At 40.1% G+C, this 8,880-nt stretch overlaps 1 long non-coding RNA gene across 1 annotated transcript; it reads right to left on the bottom strand.

The window, feature by feature from the left end:
- Nucleotides 1-623: 623 nt before the first annotated feature.
- Nucleotides 624-2,511, bottom strand: LOC142301273 (uncharacterized). The gene is made up of 3 exons (XR_012752734.1): nt 2,464-2,511; nt 2,282-2,347; nt 624-688 (listed from the first exon to the last, which is right to left on the bottom strand). It is a non-coding gene; the product is annotated as an uncharacterized LOC142301273 (long non-coding RNA).
- Between the last annotated feature and the right edge of the window lie 6,369 nt (nt 2,512-8,880).

The following is an 8,880-nucleotide window of genomic DNA, read 5'->3' as shown; positions in this document are numbered from 1 at the left end:
TCTGTGGTGTTGAAATATATGTTGTGAAATGCTTCTATTAGCTTAGTTTTTGCCTTTTAATAATTACATTTCTATTTGTTTTGTGGTTTTTGTGTGCAGAATACATTTTGTTAATACATTCTATTTTGTTAACAGCAGTTATTAACCCGGGCGAGCTAGTATATTATATCAATCATTCTATGCTGTTTTACTTTGGAATCTATAGTACACAACATTTTCTGCAAGTTTCACAAGAAACTAATACAAGTTTCAAGATAATTATTCAGACTCTTTTTGAAAACCTGAAATTCACAATAATTGCCTTAAGTTTACGAACAGTTAAACAATGTTTCCTTACCGCTTTGGAAAAGAGTTCTAGCACTGAGCATTTCAATTCGAAAGTGAACAATTTCTAAAATGATAAAACTAATGTTAAATTATTTTGTAAAACAGGGTCTCACCTGTAAAGTAAAGAACATGGAAATTGTCATGGAATTCTAAGTAATCATTGTAAACAGTTCAGACATGAGGCCGTTATAAAGTTAGAAATATAATATATTAAAATACATATTCTCCTCTTTAAAGAAATTATTTAATTATTTGCTGTAAGTGCAGAAATATAAAAGGATTTTACCAAAACAAAGCACATATCTTGAACCAAAATTCTCTCCATGCAGGCTCGTTCGTCATCTCTACACTTGTTGCAATTCTAAAGAAAATGGAGAATTAATTGTTGACTGAAGTGGATTAATAGTTCCTATATGTGGGCTGTAAAAGATCACTCATTAGGATATGATGTACAGTGGAACTTTGGTTTACAATAACAATCCGTTCTGGGAGTGTGCTTGTAAACCAAGTTACTTGTCTAGCAAAGCAAAATTTCCCATAGGAAATAATGGAAGCTCAGACAATTTGTTCCAAAACTTGTGCAATGTCCCCTATTGTGCCATTCCATACACGCACACACATGCACACACACACACACACACACACATACATATACATATTATGCTTACCTTACCCTCTGTTCCCTCACTGGCTTCCTTGTTATTGTAGTCTGCAGGTATGTGTATCCAGTAACCAGCACGACAATGCATGAGCTTCCGCTGTCAGTGCGTCAGCAGCAGACGTCATACTCAGGAGCCGTTTGACTCTGATTGGCCAGCGCACTGACGTCAAAGGCATGAGCCGCTTGCCTCTGATTGGTCTGCGCACTGCCTGGGAGAAGCGCTGACAGCAGACATACCTCCATCATTGCGATGGTTACCGGATACACATAATGTACCTGCGGACTACAAGAACCAGGAGGCCGCCAAGAGAACGAAAGGTAAGGTGAGCATAATATGTGTGTGCGTGTGTGTTTGTGTGTGTTTATGCTGTCTATAACAGCGGGTAAGTGCGCGGTAAAAGTATGTAACCGGAAGTGTGTGCGGTGAGTATTTGCTTGTACAGCAAAGATTGCCCGTAAACCGAGATACAAATTTACAGCAAACTTTGTTCATATAGCGAAATACTCACACACCAAGTTACTTGTAAACCGAGGTTGCACTGTATTTTGATGCTGCAAACATTAAACTTGCTGTAACTTGAGATTGGACACAGTGCAAGCTATTGAATGTGTCAAGTTTGGTGTTAGGTTACAAATTCAATGAAACTTGGCCCTCAATAGGGTGGAATTTCTATTATAAAGTGCTTGCAATCCAAAATCAAAGAGGTTTCGGTCAAGACCAACCTTCATCAGTACAGATAGCCATGAAACATGAATGGTGCTGTGAAGCGCAATATTGTGGTGTCTACCACTCACAAGGAAGCACATACATGGTGTTAGGTTACCGTACTACATCAAGATATCTTTCTGGTAGATGAAAATATGCTACATCTGTAGATATATGACTAGTCAATGAAGTGGCAGAGAACCTCTAAATTTGGCTTTAAAGGATGTTTCCATCTTGTAAAGTGTACTTGAATAGGGATTCTTTGCAGTTTCCTATACAGTGAGTGACCGGAGTGGTGCAGCACTCCATTAGAGAATGCAGTTCTGCATTAGCACTGCTGCCCCCTTATTCTGAGGATGACATGAGGTTCCAGGGGTCAGATTATATCCTATCAAAATCATCACTTTATAAGATGGCACATCTCTTAAATCCCAGATGCAAAGATGAGTATTATTACAAAATTGATGAGCTTCATCTCCCTGGTGGTAATGAGTTCTATAGCAATTGGTGATGTGAATGTCAACAGCCTAACTTTTTGATTTAGCTCCTTGCAATAAGTTGTACTGTATATTCAATGTGATGTTTACCTGCCAATCACTCCATTTTTTCACCATCAAAGACATCATACGGCTATGGGAAAATCCTTGAAATTCCTGAAAAAGAATACCTGGTTTATTTAATATTCTACATTATATATATACACTATAGGCTATATCATGCTACACATAACTTCCAAAGTGAGAGTGAAGATTAAACAAGTGCTGCTTACCGTCAACGCCATTTTCTTAGGGCGCGCAACACCTGCATTTGTTAAGGCTGCAAAAATAAAAGCAAAGTAATAGATTTATACCTGAGTTGAGTATGGAAAATTTTGACCACTTTCATGCTTAGTGAGTATTCCTCTTAGGGTATTAGCTTTTTTATGCCTTCGTAAGATTGTTTTCAAGTTTCAAAAGTTTGTACGGTTATCACATTATAAAAGACAAATAGTCTGTAAAGGAATATATTTTAGTGATGTTTATTTATAGCTTCAAAAACCTCAATATAAGACTTTAGAGAAGTAATATGTTTGTTCTTTTTTTCAACTTAGTACATTTTGGGGACACACACTTCCTTTTTGTTTTGTCAGCCTACCCAGTGCAATGTTATGGGGATTATCTTGTCCACCCTAAAATGATAATGAAATCACTCTCCACAATCACACCAAGTCTACACAGCAAAGCTAATCAAAGACTTTAAAAAAATGTATCTTTATGTTGTGCCTTCTCCAGGATCATGGCCATTTTGGCGAGCACCACTTGGCTTTTTACCTACATGTTGTAGGTGCTGACTCTGGTACTATTGCTCTTTGAAGCTCAGTCCTATTCAGGTTAATGGGACTGAGCTGCATTACCAGGCACTACCATGACTAAATGTATTACGTTCTGCTGATAAGCACCAGCAGAGCATTATAGTACCTTCTGTCCAGTTGTGTGGGTTACCAGATTTGGACCCCCATTGATCTGATAAAGGATGGCCTATCATAAGGGTAAGTCGTCAATATGTGTGGACCAGGTAGAAAGCAGAGATATCGCACTCACCTCAGATGGGTGTGCACCCGATACACAACAATGGTGAAGACATTGAACCTCTCCCTGTGCTTTAGCTGCACCGGTCGCAGTCTCACAATGTGCAGACACCGATCTGAAAATGGAGACTGATCCATCAAAAGGCGGTCTCATCTGTGAGCAGCACAGAAAGATGATCTCCTTGCTGTGCCGTGCCCGGACAAGACATGGATCAGTCTCCACTGACAAATCACTGATATTCCTACAGCCTTTCCCTAAGTAAAATTCATTAAAAAACCCTATATTTTACTATAAAGCTGCATTTTATATGTTATAGTCATTTTTATATTCCAACCTTGACTTCAAAAGAATTCTAAACAATGTACATTCTACAAATATTCAATAACACCTGTAAATATTACAATTTCTTTCTTCCAATAATTACCTAATTTCTTAGTAAGAAGCAATAAAAGATTAATTCTTACCAAGGCTGATGCCCAAGAGCAGAAAAGCGAGTGTGATCTTCATAGTTGAGAGTATTGGTTAAAGGTTTCTTAGGATGAATACCCAACCAAATTTCTAAAGCTCAGTACTGTAATAACACTCATTAAATACTTTTCAAAGTGACGGCTCCTCCCGCTCGCTGTCACTACTTGGCAGATAAAAGATAGAGATTATTAAATCGTATTTGCTTTAAAATTTGTCGTTGATAATCCATTTGTCATCATTAGTAAAATGTTGTTTCCTGCCAGATATTTGCATCTTCCATGGGTGAATTAGATAATGTGTAGTGGATTTGTTCTTCTACTTAACTTACTATCTACATGTTATGTAACACCATTTTTTGCACATATTCATATATTGTTCTTAGGTTTTCATTGAAAGGATTGTCTCATAAACAAAATATATCAACTATCCCAGGGCTGATGATAAGTTAAAGTTGTGGAGACATGAGGGTCAGTGAGTGGTCTTATCCACTGGCCAGCCTGTATTTAGAAAGACTACAGAGAGGTCATCCTCATGTGTGGACAGAACACTACACAGACAACACAGGAAAAAAGGCGATCAAACAGTCCAAATTATGTGCAAATATTTTATTGATCAAGTGAAGGGCTAAAAACACCATAAAAATTCATAAGTATCCAGGTACACACTAATCATAATCATGCCATAATTTTCCAGGTATAATATTGTACAAGTAATCACCTACCACCGTATGGCAATCTACAATACATAGGCTAACTATTACCATACACTGCCATACAATATATTAGGTTAATTAGAATCACAAAAGTCACTGACTGCAAAAGACTATCAATATACTTGATTGATGGTGGTTGTTGTGGTGGTTGTTGTGGCAACGCATGCGTCACCAACCTGGTCATTACACGCTGATTGGTGCGTGTGTATTTAAATACTGATCTATACCACCTATACACCACCCCTGGACGAACGCGTGTGCCGAAACACGTGTAGGGCGTCCTGTGTATCCAGCTACACTCTGACCTGCCTTGTATCCTTGAATTTATATCAGGTATTGTAATTCTCCTGCCTTTTGATGTAGCGATTTAATAGCCGCATCACTGTGCTGCACGGATATTCTATGACAGCCTAATCAACATGTTTTGCATTTGTGTATAGTGGCGCTTTATCAATCTATGTTAGTGCTTGGCATCACTATGTTAATGCAGCCCATTTAATTAATTTATTGACTGTGCATCATCAGGCTAAGCTTGCGCTACTGTGCTGTACTGACATTCTATGACAGCCGTATTAGTGTTCTGTAACTGTTTTTGCGCTTTCATTGTCTATAATAGCGCATGGTATTGTTATGCCTTACAGCCCAATTAATTAAATTGTGTCTGTATATTATCAGGCTAAATCGTACAGCACGATTATAATAAATCTAACAAATATATGCTGATATTTCAACTCTTGATACATTATAATCACGTATATTGATAGTCTTTTGCAGTCAATCACTTTTGTGATTCTAATTAACCTAATATATTGTATGGCAGTGTATGGTAATAGTTAGTCTATGTATTGTAGATTGCCATATGGTGGTAGGTGATTACTTGTACAATATTATACCTGAAAAATTATGGCATGATTATGATTAGTGTGTACCTGGATACTTATGAATTTTTATGGTGTTTTTAACCCTTCACTTGATCAATAAAATATTTGCACATAATTTGGACTGTTAGATCGCCTTTTTTCCTCGTTTTCTACATGTATTATTGCGATTGTCCCTTTTGATAGTCCAGATAACCCACATGTTATAAATTATTCCATTGGATATGGGACTTATTATGAGAATATATGGTTAATTATGTGGGTATTCGATATGGTCTTAATGTATATACAGACAACACAGATTAAGGCCCTGTGCGCACTTGCCGGTTTTTGCCGCGGATTTCCTGCGGTTTTGCTGCATGTTATGTTCATAACATCTCTGCAGTGATTCACCAGCAAAACCTATGGGAAAAAAAAATGCTGTGCGCTCTGTGGGGATTTTGACAGCTGCATGTTTTGCTGCGTGATTCCCGCAGCAAAAACAATTGCATGTCACTTCTTTTCTGCACGTCGCTGCGGGATTTCACTCTATTGACTGCAATGTAATCGTGAAATCCCGCAGGGAATAACGCAGGTAGCAAATTCTGTGCGGTTCATTGCGTTTTCCTGCGTTATTCCCATCGGTATTTCGCGGTTTCGGGACATAATGTTCATCACTGCCCTGTGTTTTACAGGGAAGTGATGTCATTATGACAGGAAGAGGAATCAGAGCAGAGTAAACACACACACATCACACTCACACACACACACATCACAACACATACATATAGCACACACACATATCACACTCACACACAGACACAAATATATAGAACACACATACAAATCAAACGGACATATTTTTACCTTCCAGCCTAGGTAAACACACAGCGGCGGCTCTGTATTCTCAGGCTGGGGAGGGCGAACGACAGGGTAAATGCACCCCCCTCCCACAGCAGAAAATATCAGCCCGCAGCTGCCCCGGGACTGTCGCATCCATTATGCGGCAGTACTGGAGTGTCCCCGACTCTTCCTGTTGCTGTGATGCGGTGGCAATCAGGGTAATATAAGGAATTAATGGCAGCGGATCGCTGCCACTAAGTCCAGGCTTGATCATGGCAGCGTCTATGTGACAGCTGACATGATCAACCCGTAAGTAAAGTGAAAAAAACACACACACCGAAAAATCCTTTATTTTAAATAAAACACAAAAAAACCCCTGTTTCACCCCTTTATTAACCCCTCCCAAACACACAGCTCCGGCGTAATCCACGTCCTGTGATGCTTGCATCCAGCCGCGACTGACACATTACTGAATGCAGCCTCGCAACGAGACAGACAGCAGAAAGGTAACCACAGGTCATTTCCCACGGCCGGTAATGTGAACACACTACCGCCGGGAGAAATGCAGCGTGTGCTCACAGGGACTCTATCTATCCCTCTATCTATCTATCTATCTATCTATCTATCTATCTATCTATCTATCTATCTATCTATCTATCTATTTATCTATCTATCTATCTATCTATCTATCCCTCTATCTATTCTTCTATCTGTCTATTTATCTATTTATCTATATACTATCTATCTCAGAAGGAAATTATTTTTTTTTTTCTTCAATGTGCTTTATTGCATTGAATGCATTAAAACACATGTACCAACCTGCACGCGGCAAAACTGCGGCAATACCGCGAACAATACCACGGTAAAACCACGGCAAACCGCTTGCGATTTTCGGGTGCGGTTTGCCGCGTTTTTTTACCACAGGTGCGGTAATCTTTCAGACCCTGCAGAATTTTCTTAAGAAAATTCTGTTTTCCAGTGCGCACAGGGCCTAAAGGTACCACACTCCGGTAAGACTTTACTAGGTTCTTAACAGTCAACAGCAACAACTCAACATGGAACAAGACACACAGTCTCACCTTTCCACTGGGTCCAGCAAGGATTACAATTTTCATGACGTTAACGCAACTAGGGTCAACAATCACAGCTAGCAGCACCCCAGTTTTTCTAGGCATTCACTGAGAGAAGATAGCAGCATGGTTAGGAAGCTGACAAGCACAACGAGGTATGTAGCCAGGTGACTGAATTGTCCCAACCTGTGTTTTCCAAGTGAAAATGTGGGCTCAGTGTTGGGCAGTGAAACAATTCTGTAATCTTCCAGCTGTATCCATAATCCCTGGACTACAGTCCTATAGAACATACTGGTGACATGAGCAAGGCCCTTTTTATATCCCTCTCTTCAGTTCTCATTTCAGGGAATTTTCTCTAATAGGATTGTTAGGAGATGGCTGTTCCCTCATTTGTCGCTACTTCAATTTGATTGCATAATTATTCTCTAAATGATATAGTCTAAGGGGACTGAGACAATCCAAAATCAGCAGTAATTTACAAATTAGCAGACAAAAGGGGCTCCTGCTAACGTCTCTTCATTAACCGAACAAAGGAACAACAGACATATGACATATATACCACATATACTGCATTACTTTATTCTCTAATAATACTGTAAGGGGGTGTAAGGCTCTGCCACCCCAGACCTGCAAATCCCCTGTCTGTAAATGTACTGTTTAATGTTGATAAATGTGTGTACTGTAGATATGGTTTATGATATACAGTGGAACCTTGGATTAAAAACATAATTGGTTCCAGGAGTGGGCTCTTAAACCAATTTACTCTTATATCAAAGCAGATTTTCCCATAGGAAATAATTGAAACGCAAACAATCCATTCCACAACCCAAAAATATTGTGTATTTATACAAACTTATTACAGTAATACAATATAATGTACTGTATTCATATAAAATTATTACAGTACACTAATACAAAATACTGTACAGTACAGTACAAAAAAAATAAACTGCACTTTAGCTTCCAATAGAATTGTTGGTGTGCAGGAGATATGTGATGCCCTGGGCAAGCCAGGGGTCACAGGTCATCACACCACCACACCCTACACCCCAGTTAGGAACACCAAGGCTACCAAAATCCCTGTTGCCTTCCTCCAGGGGCTGATGTTCACACCAGGGGGTGGGCCAGGCGGTTGGCTCCGCCCACCGAGGAGTTCACAGCCCTGGAGGCGGGAGGAACCAGGCGGAGAGAGAGTTTGGACAGAAGGAGAAAGGAAGCAAGAAGAGTTGAGTTCAGTTAGGGAGGTGAAGGAATAAACAGTGGAGTCGAGTGAGGAACAGAGAACAGTTAAGGGAGTGAAGTGGAAGTGAAGTAGTAGAGGAGCAGAAGAAAAGAGTAAAAGTGTCAGTAAGAAAGCCTGAAGTTGGTCCGGCTGTGTGCCAGGACAGTGTCAGCAAGGTCAGCAGACGGCGGTGACAGTCTGCAGGGGAGACTGCTCGGAGGTTGCTGGAAGGACCGCGGACGGGTAGTGGCCCGGCGGTCTGGAGCAGTATATGAAGAACACTCAGCACCAGGGCAGGGGCCTTTCAGACCCCGTCAAGGCTAGGAGTCGCCGTAAATTTGCCAAATCCGTCAGTGAAGGGGACGTCTGTCTCCAAACAACCAAGTCCTGATTGAAGGCAACAGTCCAACCATTGAGGAGAGACACCGCCACCACCAGGGCACCAG

The sequence above is a fragment of the Anomaloglossus baeobatrachus genome, chromosome 4 (assembly GCF_048569485.1).
Source record: "Anomaloglossus baeobatrachus isolate aAnoBae1 chromosome 4, aAnoBae1.hap1, whole genome shotgun sequence".
Taxonomy (NCBI): domain Eukaryota; kingdom Metazoa; phylum Chordata; class Amphibia; order Anura; family Aromobatidae; genus Anomaloglossus; species Anomaloglossus baeobatrachus.
This window is presented reverse-complemented; position numbering and strand designations above follow the sequence as displayed.